This window comes from Hyla sarda, chromosome 13 (assembly GCF_029499605.1).
Source record: "Hyla sarda isolate aHylSar1 chromosome 13, aHylSar1.hap1, whole genome shotgun sequence".
Taxonomy (NCBI): domain Eukaryota; kingdom Metazoa; phylum Chordata; class Amphibia; order Anura; family Hylidae; genus Hyla; species Hyla sarda.
The window spans coordinates 2,713,379-2,727,273 of NC_079201.1; positions in this window are offsets into that span (position 1 = coordinate 2,713,379).

A 13,895-nucleotide genomic window follows, 5' to 3' on the forward strand; every position below is an offset into this window, starting at 1 on the left:
TAACCCTTTAGATCGCCGCTGTCAAAGCTGACAGCGGCGTCTAAAGGGACATGTGAATGCTCCCTGGTGGACTAGTGGGGTGGATTCCCCCCCCAGCCGTTGGCTGTCTGGGCATGCTGGGAGTTGTAGTTTTGCAACATCTGGAGGGCCACAGTTTGAAGACCGCTGCATCAACCCCTTCCATGTTAAAAGTTCAAATTACCCCCTTTTCCCATATAAAAACATGCAAACATAAAAAATATACATACCGTATATGCCGGCGTATAAGACGACCCCCAACTTTTACAGTTAAAATATAGAGTTTGGGATATACTTGCCGTATAAGACTACTCCTCCTACCGCTATGTATAGTACCTTATAGTTCCCCCACATTAGGTCAGCAGCATGTTCCCCCACATTAGGTCGGCAGCATGTTCCCCCACATTAGGTCGGCAGCATGTTCCCCCACATTAGGTCGGCAGCATGTTCCCAAACATTAGGTCGGCAGCATGTTCCCCCACATTAGGTCGGCAGCATGTTCCCCCACATTAGGTCGGCAGCATGTTCCCCCACATTAGGTCGGCAGCATGTTCCCCCACATTAGGTCGGCAGCATGTTCCCCCACATTAGGTCGGCAGCATGTTCCCCCACATTAGGTCGGCAGCATGTTCCCCCACATTAGGTCGGCAGCATGTTCCCCCACATTAGGTCGGCAGCATGTTCCCCCACATTAGGTCGGCAGCATGTTCCCCCACATTAGGTCGGCAGCTCCCCCCCCACATTAGGTCGGCAGCTCCCCCCCCACATTAGGTCGGCAGCATGTTCCCCCACATTAGGTCGGCAGCTCCCCCACATTAGGTCGGCAGCTCCCCCCCCCCCCACATTAGGTCGGCAGCTCCCCCCCCCCCCCCCCACATTAGGTCGGCAGCTTCCCCCCCCCACAACAGTAGGCAGCTCCCACCACAATAGTAGGCAACTCCCCCCACAGACATACAACTTCCAGCCATATAGAGTGTATGGCCTGAGGCTGTATATCTGTGTACTGCCCCCCACAGTGTTCCGGTTACCGCTCCTCCGGCCCGGGGTCACAATCTACTGCTATGGCCTATGGACCATAGCAGCAGTCCCGGGACCGGAGGAGCGGTGATTGGAACACTGTAGATGATGCGCCGCCGGTCACTCACCAGGCCCCGGCCGCGCTCGTCCTCCTCCGGTCCTCCTGCGCCTCTATGGTTATACGCACGGGACATCACTGACGTCCCGTGCGTACAACCATAGAGCGGTGGAGAAGCGCAGAAGGACCGGAGGAAGACCGGAGGAAGACCGGAGGAGGACGTGCGGCGGGCGGGGAATGGTAAGTGACCTGCGGACATCCTTATGTCCCGAAAAGATTTTTCGGGACACGGGGATGTCCGACATAGGAATACTTACGATTATCGTGCCGACTCCTGTCTGCGGCTGCAGGCGGGGCCGGCCAGAGCATGTAAAAACTAATTAATGAATACTAAAAACCAGGGTGCCTCCAGCTGTTGTGAAACTACAACTACCAGCATGCCCACACAACCTTTGCCGGTCCGGGCATGCTGGGAGTTGTAGTTTCACAACAGCTGGAGGCACCCTGGTTTTTAAGTATACAGTTATTAGTTTGTACATGCTCTGGCCGGCCCCCGCATGCAGCCGCACACAGGAGCCGGTGTGAGGTGGGTTTTTTGCGCCCCCGTAGATCCATGCGTCCGCTCCTCCCCCAGCTCTCCGAACATTTCCGAAGCTAGAACTGGGGGAGGGCAGAGCAAGGGGAAGGAGAAAGTTCACGCCCCCTCCCTGAGCTCGGCTGCTGGACGCAGATCTCCACGACACGCCCCCTCCCCGAGGACATAGATCGCCACGGCAGGTCCCTCCCTCATCTCCCCTCCCTGAGCTCGGCTGCTGGACGCAGATCTCCACGGCACGCCCCCTCCCCGAGGACATAGATCGCCACGGCAGGTCCCTCCCTCATCTCCCTTATGTATAAAGGGGGACATACTGTACGGGCTAAATGTCCCCCTTTAGCGTGTACAGTAGGTCCCCCTTTACACATAGAGCTCAGTATGTCCCCCTTTAGCTTGTGCAGTCTTTAGCCCGTACAGTATGTCCTCCTTTGTCCCCCTTTAGCCTGTAGCCCGTGCAGTATGTCCCCCTTTGAGGGGACCTGCCGTGGAGATCTGCTGGGGGAGATGAGGGAGGGGACCTGCCATGGAGATCTGCTGGGGGAGATGAGGGAGGGGCCTGCAGTGGAGATTTATGTCCTCAGCTCGGGGAGATGAGGGAGGGACCTGCCGTGGTGATCTATGTCCTCGGGGAGGGGGCGTGTCGTGGAGATCTGCGTCCAGCAGCCGAGCTCAGGGAGGGGAGATGAGGGAGGGGGCGTGAACTTTCTCCCTCCCCTTGCTCTGCCCTCCCCCAGTTCTAGCTTCGGAAATGTTCGGAGAGCTGGGGGAGGAGCGGACGCATGGATCTACCGGGGCGCAAAAAACCACCTCACACCGGCACGATAATCGTAAGTATTCCTATGCCGGACCCCTATACCCGGCGTATAAGACGACCCCCGACTTTTCAGAAGAAAATTCGGGGTTAAAAAGTTGTCTTATATGCCGGGATATACAGTATTAGGTATCGCTTTGTGCGTAATTGTACAACCTATTAAAATATAACATTATGTATTCCGTACGGTAAATGTAAAAAAAATACCAAACCACAGATTTGCAATTTTTATAATATCCCAGAAAAAAAAGTTAAAAAGCGATTAAACAGTCGGATCAATACCAAAATGGTACCGATACAAAAAACAGATTATAGCGCAAAAAATTAGCCCTCATACAGCCTGGTATGCGGAAAAAAAATAAAGCTACAGGGGTTAAAAAAATGGCAATTAACAAAATTAGAAAAAGTTCAGAATTAGTAAAACATGACGTAATCTGGTATTGCTGTAATCAGGCAACCTAAAGTATAAAACTAACATGTTATCTCAACCACAAGGTAAATGGCGCAGAAAAGAAAACCACCAAATCTGCAAATTATCTTTTACTATTTCAATTTCACTTCCCTTAATATATATATATTTTTTGGTTCAGAGAATATGTTATTGAAAAATTAAAAGGTATCATTAAAGTAGGTAGTTATGGCTATTATAGGGCGAGGAGGAAAAAATTAGAGCGTAAAAGCGAAAATTGGCCGCGGACAAGAGGATCGTCATGAGGGACAAGTAGATTTTGCTCCATTTTAGTCCCGTGGACAAGTAGTTTTTTATAAAATTTCCAAATCCCTGCATACACATACATGGAGTTTTAAACGATTTTCTGTTCCAATGTGAATTAAACAGATGGTGCAAAGTTAACCCATAAATGTCAGTGTCATGTCTGTATTGGCCTTTGTTCACACACAGCTATTGGTTTGGTTCTGTGTGAACAGTTTTATGTTCCCTGGTCAGGGAATAGTTAAAAATCTTTGACTTGCTAGCCAATAGCTCCTTGGGTGTGTCTATTTAAAGTCAGCCCAGTCTAGCCTCTGGGCGGGTGATTGACTTCATTATATCCTAACTTGCTAAGATGCTGGACATGCTGCCTGCAGCTCTTAATGAAACATTCTTTGTTTGAGCTTTTAATCTACTATCTCTGTTTTATCATGCACTTTGTATTTTCAGGTTTTAGCCAATTTTATCTGGCATACTCTGAGTAAATTTTAAGCTGTGTTTGTTTAGTCGGTTTTAAGATTTGTATGTTCTTTTTGCTATGTGTCTGTTCATAATGTGTTTTCTCTTGTATCCGTTCTTATGAAGTTCTGTGTTTTATATTTCTGTTTTCCTACTGGGCCAGCATCCTGTCCACACTGGTGAGTGTGCCGCTGGCCAGTAGTCTATTTGGATTTATTATTAATGGCTACTTCATTAGTGGAGTGGAGTGTCCAGTTTGTGTGTCCAGTGTGATCAGTGTCCTATGTTAGATCCCTGTTACTGCTCCATGGGGACTCAGTGTCTACTGGAGGTGTTTGGAGGGATTGCTATTCCTGTCTTTTGTTCAGTGTGAACAGTGTTCTATAAATATATCCTGTGTATCTAGGCATCCTTGTTACCTGTCCATGGGGACTCCGTGTCTACTGGAGGTTTTATGTGGGATTGCGAATATTCCTGTTTAGCGATAGATCTGTTTACCTGTCCGTGGGGACTCAGAGGGTATTGTTATTCCTGTGTCTACCAGAGTTTTTTTTTTTAGGGGATTTAGCTTATTCCTGTTTTGTTTCTGGAGTATGTTCAAACTTTGGAGTTCTGTTCATGACCACTTATCTATAGTGTCCTCTGTTCATGACCGCCGATCTATAGTGTCCTCTGGTCACAATCTCTGAGTCCTCTGTTCATGTCCGCTTATATAGTGTCCTCTGTAGTAACTCTATGATCTGTGTGCTCTGAACTTTATACTATAGAGTTCTATGTTCCTGTTATGTTTCTGGTTTGTGACTGACTATTTGTTAGTATGTGTTTTTATTAGGCCCCCTGCACTTTAGTTCAGGGAGGGTACGGTGCCCAGTTGTCCATTCACCATTTAGGGTGGATGGGCAAGTAGGCAGGGAGAGCGGTTTTAGGGTCAGTTTAGGGCTCACTCTCCCTGTCTCCCGGGTTGATCCCTGACAGTCAGAAGGTGTTCTGAGTTAGTTCCTGGGGTGTTTAAAGTCTCTGGGGTGATGAGAATCAGACCGATTGGTGGTTGAAAAGGTCCCTACCCAACTGAAGTTCCACTAAGGCTTCAGGGTCCTTGATTAAATGTTTGTGGCAAAGCCATGGGGTGTGATGTGAGGTGTATGGGGCTGGTGTTGTAGCCCAGGGGAAGGTGTTGTTAACCCCTTCATGTTTGTGATGCCAGGGCGGGGTTTTAACCGAGAAACACCTGAACGGTAGCACTGCTAATCCTAGTTTAGGCAGGGCAAATAATTGTCCAAGGCCCGGTTAGGGTTAACGGTAGCTTTACTGAGGTAGACAGATGGTACAGTCTATACAGCTAGGCCAGGATCCTAGAGAGATGACAAGTAACACAGACCTCGCAGCTTGCTGGGACTTGCAGTGACTTTGACAGACTTCAGCACAGCCACGACAGAGAAGACTTGACTTGCTGACTTGTGGCTGTAATTTAGGCTTGAGGCCTCCAGATGCGCTGGACCCTGGCTCTGAGATGTCTGGACTAGACTTGACCTCAGCAGAAAGAGCAAAAGAGGCAGATTACAGCTCCTCTCTTCCTTATAAAGGGGGCTGTGCAAGGAGCCCATAGGCTAGCTGCGGGTCACCTGGTGCTCTCTGGGTAACAAAACATATGACTTAAACATGTGACGACCATTATCATGTGACTAATAACCATGTGAACATATCAAAGGTCCTTCACATTCAATATACAACCAATTACATTATGGAGGAACACTGCAGGTGAGCCCTGAGCACGTACAGGGACTCAAGCTGATAGGACTGTAGGATGATATCCTGTACTGGGACATCACAAAAACCCCTTACTTAAGTAAAGTCACCTTCAACGTCCCTCCTTGAAAGCTTTGAGGAGCATAACAGCCGTGGGGCCACATACAGTCCTGGAGCATTGTATCAAATGTCCATTTCCAGGCGGTTTTGTTGACATGAACTGATAATACAATAGAGTCTCTGTATCAATGTCCATACATACTCTGGTAGATTTGTATAACGGAGAATAAGGTTTACTGGAGAACAAGGATTATGTATAATAATGACAACATACCTATGACTATGGTATAACACGACTTATGGACTATGACTATGTATATCATAACATTTGACTATGCATATTATGACAATTGACTATGCATAACAACACTTTTTATACATTACTAAGACATAACACTGGCAGATTGGGTTGCCGGAGGCTTTCTGCCCAATGCCTTGGCTACTGGGGTCCCTTGGCATAACACACTTCTCCCCAGAACACTAGATATATTTATGCTAGACATTTTCTCATGCTAGAATTTTTTTTAAACTTTTGACATTTGTTACCTTTGACTTTTTGTTACGTGCTTTTGTGGGAACAGAAATACCTTCTGGCCAGCAAACTATCCTGGGCATTACATTAGACATTTTAGACATAATAGACATTTGTACGGACTGTGTTGTGGTGAGTGTTACAGCCCTAATGTACAGGAGACATGTGTACATGACTTTATGTGTACTTATGACTGTGTAGTATACGACTTTACTGTACATGATGTTGGCGATGGGGTGACATGTTGCTTCTCTTGATTGGTTCAGGATAACCCGTACAAGAAAACTGCCAGACATCAGAAAATATGGTACACTATGGCTTTTTGGTGTACAACAAATTATATACATTTTTATTATACTATAGCAATTATAGTGCAGGACCGAAAATATTTCCTTTTTGCATAACGGTGAGCAAAAATATATTACTATGGCAGTATTTACACAGATGTCCATGTATCGCTCAGTAGTCCAGATACACTATAGAGTTCCGGTGCTAAGAATCACAGCCGTAGCCGGGCACAACACTTACGAAATTGGTTGCCACAAAACTTTCTTGACTAGTCCTTCAGGCACTGTGCTTAAACATTGCTGTAGAAACCTTAAACAACAAAAATTGTGCTTGCACACAGAAGTCAGTGAGTCTTACGACCAAGTCTGGTGAAGTTACTGTACAGGAATACACAAATAGAAAATTTTTCACATAGGTACACTTCCACTCCAACCTCGTCGGTCAGACTGCTTTCTAGGCTGTAACATATACCTAGAACAACAAGACTGGGACATGTGTGTTCCATGAGACATGGGACAAACGGGATTCAGTGATGGTCGGACTCACAGTGACCACCAGCTTGTGCCACTGGGGGAGGGATGAACTGCTGGTGCCTGTTGGTCCGGCCAAGCCTCCTGAACAGGTGGATCCGGATACTCTTCTTGGACAACTGCTCCCTTAACACTTGGTGGTAGGAGACCAAAGGGAGTCCCAATCTTCAGAGTGGAAGTAGCTGAAGGGGATTTGTGTGGGATTCTTGGGTCTGGTGACGGCTGCTGCCAATTCCCCTTGCAGACACTGTACAGGCGTCTATTCAACAATCTCCCCGCTCTTAAAGCGTACCCGTCAGATTCAACAAAAAATAATTTTTTAAACATATCACTCAGTACCTAATCCTGACCATGTACATCTATTTTTTATGTGTCTAGCACCTTATTTTTTTATTTATTACACTTTTAATTTAGTTCATTAGTCTGAATTCCTCTCAAAGGGAGGGAGCGTGGCCTCACTGTGCTGGTCTCCGCCCCCCTCCCTTAGTATGCTGTCTGCCCACATCTGCCCTATCATTAGCAAAACTACAACTCCCAGCTTGTCCTCACTGACGGTAGCGGGACACAAACTGACAGTGGGAGGATTTTTCCTCCAGCTGTGAGCCCTGCGCTCACAGCTGTCAATCAAGGAAGTGGGTCCATGACATAGGTGATGATGCATGGACAATGCAGGACTAGTATGTGTCCAAGCAAGTATGAAATACAGAAAATTTTCTAATGAAAGTAATTGCAAAATCTATTGGTTTTGCATGCTTTACAACATATCAAAAGTTTTTGTATCTGACAGTGCCCATTTAAGAAAATGCTTAGCTGGGGGGAGATAGCCCCTTTGTACTTCCCTCCTGTTCACTAGAAGGATGCCCCCATGGTGGCAGTCCATAAGGGTGCCAAACCCCCTCACTTTGTCGAACTTGACTACTGTTGTGCGACGGCGCTCCAGGGGTGGCTCACCCTCTTGGGAGTACTCCAATGTTCTAATATATAGGGTTTAACATTTTGTTATCTAGCTGCTGCTCCTGTCGCACCTCAAACGGCAGCAGATGCTTCGGCCCATATCTCTCCATTCGCTGAACCCTCAGTTCCTCCATGATAGCGGCTACCTCAGCGTCTATTTTGGCCCTTTTGGACTCGGCCGGAGGAACTGTGGGAAGGGACTTCCCTGGCATGGGAAGGAGATGCTCCCTCATATACTCGATTAAGTCAGGCTCGTCGACAAATAGCCACCTAGGTAACAGTGGTGACAAGGGACGTGCTGGGGGCTGCTGGACCTGGGGCACTGACTCTGGACTGGGGGTAGATGGAGGGGTAGAGAACGCAGCCTCAGCCGAGGTACTCACGTCTGACTCCTCTGAGCCGATCAATGCCCAGGATCCCCAGGTTCGGTGATGGGGTGACAGCCTCACCGGCATTGGTTCTCGTGACGACTTCGGCCTACCTTCTGCCTGGATTTGCAGGCCACTCTCCATCATCCTTTGGCAACGGCACTTTCAGATGGACGTCTTCCGCCCTGATGGAGAGCTTATGCAGGCGATCCGCTAACTCCTGGAACACTTTTGCCGCGGCTGCCGTAATCTGCCGATCCTCCGGTGCCATCTTGGGACACTTCACACACATGGATAGCTGTGCCTCCACCATCTTCTTACTCTCAGCCAGCACTTCCGTAGAACTGAAGAGCTCAGGCCCTGTGTCGCTTCTTATACTGCAAATCCAAATTATCCATATGGGATTTCCCAGGGATGCTATACCAATACTCAATTTCCCATTCAGGCTTGCGCCCTCGTGGGACTAATTTCCTAAACTAGGGAACCCTACATAGATAAAAATTCCTCTTAATTGTTACTAAAAATTCTTAATCAAATGTGTGAGAAGAAACAAAAATATGATGTGCATTAAGAACACAGCCAATGGGTCAATAGGGGGTTAGGTATGACACCTACCTATTCCCATTTGTAATAAAGTTGGATATAAGGCTCCAAGCCGGGATGCCACTAATTTCCTCCACTTAGGATGTTTGTTATTACACTCACCTTATATAAAGATTTAATTACTCTGATCCATATGCTGCTTTAAAACATCACACACTGACAACCCCCCCCCCCCCCCCCCCCCGACGTTTCGCTGGCCGTGACCAGCTTTATCATGGGCTGAGGTGTTAACGTTGAAACTGACAAAGAAGGTTTAACCTCCGAAACGCGTTGTTCTGCACTAATTAAAGCCGTTTCTTCATAACCATTTATTGTGCGCCATTCAAGCCAAAAAGTAGGAATTTTCTCCCAGACATCTGGATAACCCTGCCAAATTACCCCCTGTCTGCTACAGCACATCTGCAACCCCACCGCTTGCATAGCAGAGCCTCCCGACTCTTCTGCATTCCTAAAGCGCTAATAATTTTTGTGCCTGCCCGCACAACACTAAAAGGTGAGCATATTACAGTTCATTTCCATATGATATATGCTTACACCCCCAGATTAACTGCACTATTGTAGCACCGTCTCTGCTTCCTTTTTTCTCCCTCTCTTCATACCTCTCACCAGCCTGACATGGCTGATAACAGAGAACAATAGATTGTATTCTCGTTTCCAACAGTCGCCTCTCCTCTCCTGGCATGGCTGATAACAGAGAACAAAAGATTGTATTCACCTGTCCTACAGTCACCTCTCCCCTCCTGACATGGCTGATAACTGAGAACAATAGATTGATAGATTGTATTCACCTATCCCACAGTCACCTCTCCCCTCCTGACATGGATGATAACAGAGAACAATAGATTGTATTCACCTGTCCTACAGTCACCTCTCCCCTCCTGACATGGCTGATAACCGAGAACAATAGATTGTATTCACCTGTCCTACAGTCACCTCTCCCCTCCTGACATGGCTGATAACATAGAACAATAGATTTTATTCTCCTGTCCTACAGACACCTCTCCTCTCCTGACATGGCTGATAACAGAGAACAATGGATTGTATTTACCTGTCCTGTGAGATGTAATCTCCTTGAATAAAGCGAAATGAGCCTGGACCCAGTTTATTACCGTTTTGTAAAACACATGCCTGCGTCCTGACATGTGTGTCTGTGTGGTCTCCTGTGTGATGAGTCTAATGTCTTACAATATGATACATCATAAAACAGCAAGAAGATACACAAAATGACTTTTAAAATGGCTGCAACACCCCCACCGCAACCCTGTCACTGTTTAAACAAAACATAGAAAGCTGAAGAAGTGCAGACTGCGGGCATTATATACAGCAGAATGAGCGCTGCCATCCAGTGACAGTTATGTGAGCGCAAGATGTCAACAATGTGCAGCTCACAAGTCATCACATATAATACTGCCTCCTGAGTACAAGAAGAAAAGTACTACAATACTGCCTCATATGTACAGGAATTTAACTACTATAATACTGCCCCCTATGTACAGGTATATAACTACTATAATACTGCTCCTATACACAAGAATATAACTACTATAATACTGCCTCCAATATACAAGAATATAACTACTATAATACTGCTCCTATATACAAGAATATAACTACTATAATACTGCTCCTATATACAAGAATATAACTACTATAATACTGCCCCTATATAGAAGAATATTACTACTATAATACTGCTCCTATATACAAGAATATAACTACTGTAACACTCACATTTCAGAAGACAGGAACTCCGGGGGATCTGGATCCACTGGGCCTGTGTGGCAGATGACTCGGACCGTACCAGTGAGCGGAGTCTAAGGTGCCGCTGGTTTTCAACAGAGCCCGCAGCAAAGCAGGATGGACTTGCAGCGGCAGGCGGCACCCAGGTCGCTACCGCTGGCACGGCTCGATCACACAGGCTGCTGAGGAGATGCGAGGCACAGGAGGGATAAGGCAGCTCATGGTCAGGATAGCAGAAGGTCAAGGCAGGCGACACAGTAGCGTAGTCAGGACGTAGCAGGGGTCAGTAGGCAGGCGGCAGAGGAGCAAGGTCAAGTTGCAGAGCAAAGGATCAGATACACGGCAATACAATCTCTCAGGCACAAGGCAACAAAGATCCATCAGGGAATTGAGGAGGGTGGAGGAATTTATCAATGAGCCACAGGTGAATTACACTAATGAGCGCACTGGCCCTTTAAATTTTAAAGCTCCGACGCGAGCGCACCCTAGGGGACGGGGCACGCGCGCCGAAGCAGAGAGGCAGGGAAGGAGAAGCACCAGGTGAGTGACGTACTGGGGCTCACATGCGGGCTCGTCCCGCGATGCGAATCCCAGCCCCTCCGGCAGCAGCAGGTAACGGGACCATGCGCTCACGGCCAGCATGTGCGGCCGGAGCGCATAACGTAACAACTACAATACAAGAATATTACTACTATAATACTGCTATATACAAAAATATACCTACTATAATACGAGTGGCCTGACGAAGCGCGAACACGGTCCGTTTGCCCAGCCCCCCACGCCAATCCTCTCTCCTGCACTGTGTTTGTTACCTGCTCCAATATTGAATAAAGCCTGAAGATTTTGCATACTTCTACTGGGTGAGTGCTCCGATTTATTCTTCTCCATACGCTATTGCCAATGTTTTATATTTACAGCTGTCGTAGTGGGCATTGAAATTAAGGAACTCCAGCGGTGCCAAGGTGCTTTTTCTCTCTCGTATGTTGCATACCTACTATAATACTGCTCCTATATACAAGAATATGACTACTATAATACTGATCCTATGTACAAGAATATAACTACTATAATACTGCTCCTATATACAAGAATATGACTACTATAATACTGCTCCTATATACAAGAATATAACAACTATAATACTTCTTCTATATACAAGAATATAACTACTATAATACTGCTCCTATGTACAAGAGTATAACTACTATAATACTGCCCGTATATACAAAAATATAACTACTATAATACTGCCCCTATATACAAGAAGATAACTACTATAATACTGCTCCTATATACAAGAATATAAATACTATAATACTGCCCCCATGTAAAGGTTTATGGCTGTGATTTATTATAATGTTTCCTGTCAGGTTGTTACATTACTGAGTAGTTTCCGCATTTGTGAATCACTTGTACAGTCCGGACGCCGCTGTAGATGATGAGTTGCAGACTTCAGATACTTTCCTCGCCCTCTGCCAGTTGATGCCGGGCCCCTGAGTCATTTGTTATGCCATGATGTGTACACAAAATATACACTGATCATAGCCATGTCCGGGGGCCCAGGAGAATGGAGTGGAGCATCTTCATTATTAATAACAACCCCTTCATTTATTTCTTTATTTATTATTTCTTTACACCATTGAGGAATGAAACAATTTCAGTAAAAACATAAAATAATTGGTGGGGCCCTTCCTGTGCAGTAATAGATTATGGTCCTTTATGTACCTTTACATAACGTTACATGATACCTCCATCGTTGCTGACAGACACACTCCGCTGTAACAGGCAAGATAGGATATATCTCTCATCAGGATGTGTAAAGAGGTTTTCCAGAATTGTTTTCTCCTCCGTCTGACTATTTGATCAAGGGAGTGACTGGTTTCTGCTTACACAGTAAAAAGAGACAGAAGCAGACAGCACTGTATATTGTGTAGTGGACATGCAGGAGTATTGCATCTCATGTCTCATTGAAGTGAATGGGAGCTAAACTGCAGTTACCCAATACGGCCACTGCACAACGTACGGAGTGGTAAACAGCTGAGCGGCAGGGGTGCCAGATGTCAGACTCAAAGTGATCACATATTGATGTCCTATACTGAGTACTAGAGAATGGAGTATAGGCTGTGAGTAAAAAAAAAACTTTCTGAAAACCCCTTTAACTCCTTAGATGCCATTATCAGCAGCTGTGGCATTAAATTGGTTTTGACGGAGGGTGAGGGCTTCTTCCATCAGTTTATCGGTGTCCCTGTGATGCAATTGAGAGGAGACAATAGCTTGTCATCAGGGCCAGACTGGCCTACCGGGATACCAGTTGCCAGTAGAATGCTCACCCCATGGGCCAGCCGGCACAGCAGTTTCAAGAAGAGTGGGCCTGTGTAGGGGCTGGAAGCAGAGGCTCAAGACACTCTGCCTCTCATGACATTAGAACACCCACCTGGTGGCAGAGGAGCCTGAGATACCTTTAACTACCGGATAGATGCCCTTCCCCGCAGTAGGGGATCGATGCGGCTACCATAGGCACACGGCGGCCGTGTTATGACATTTACAGAATGCTAGAGCAGACGTCAGAATGTAGTCTGGATCTGAACGACATCATCATCTAGAGGTGGGGCCTCTGCCCAGCAACTACAGACGCTTTGTCTTGCTTCCTAAAGTGTTGTGCATTGGCGGCTGCAGCTCTTTCCAGCCATAGTAACCACAGGGTAACTACAGGCCTACTCAAGGGGGTGAGGGGCTAATCTGAGGGGAGTGAGTGGCTAATCTGAGGAGACTGCATGCTTCTGGAAGGGGTTGGGAGCTAATCTGACGGGAATACCTGCCGACTGGGGGGGAAGTGTGCTTGTTATGTGTAATTCCAGCATTTCCCTCCATAGGGGTCCTGCTCTTATTGGCTTCTGTTCATGCTTACTCCTTCCTCTTTTGGTCTCCTTGCTCCTCTCTTCCTGCTCTCTGTGACCTGTGCTGCCTGTAGGGTGTATGTGTGTGCTGTCCTAGACCCAAAAATACAGTCCACTCCCTGCTCAACTCCTCCTTAAAGATAGCCACATCCTGTCCAACTGTGCCTGAACAATAGGTTTCTTTGTGGTTCTGTAAAGATGTTTACCTTTCATGTTGTTGACCACTGCCTGCCCCTGTATACAATATTGTCTCTCCTGTGCTTGACCTGGACTGTTGACTCTGAATATGCGCCACCTGCCAAGATCCTTCTGCTTATATGAGACTTTGCCACCTTCCCAACCCACAAAAACCTGCCTGAACCAAAACCTGCCTTTGCCTGATTCCTAGGTGCCTTACACCAGTCACTTCTGGTCTGCTGGGACTGCCACAACTCCACCACTACTCTTGGGAAGCACATGGATACCTTCTAGTACAGAGGTCCCCAACCCAGTTTTCAAGGTTCTACTAAA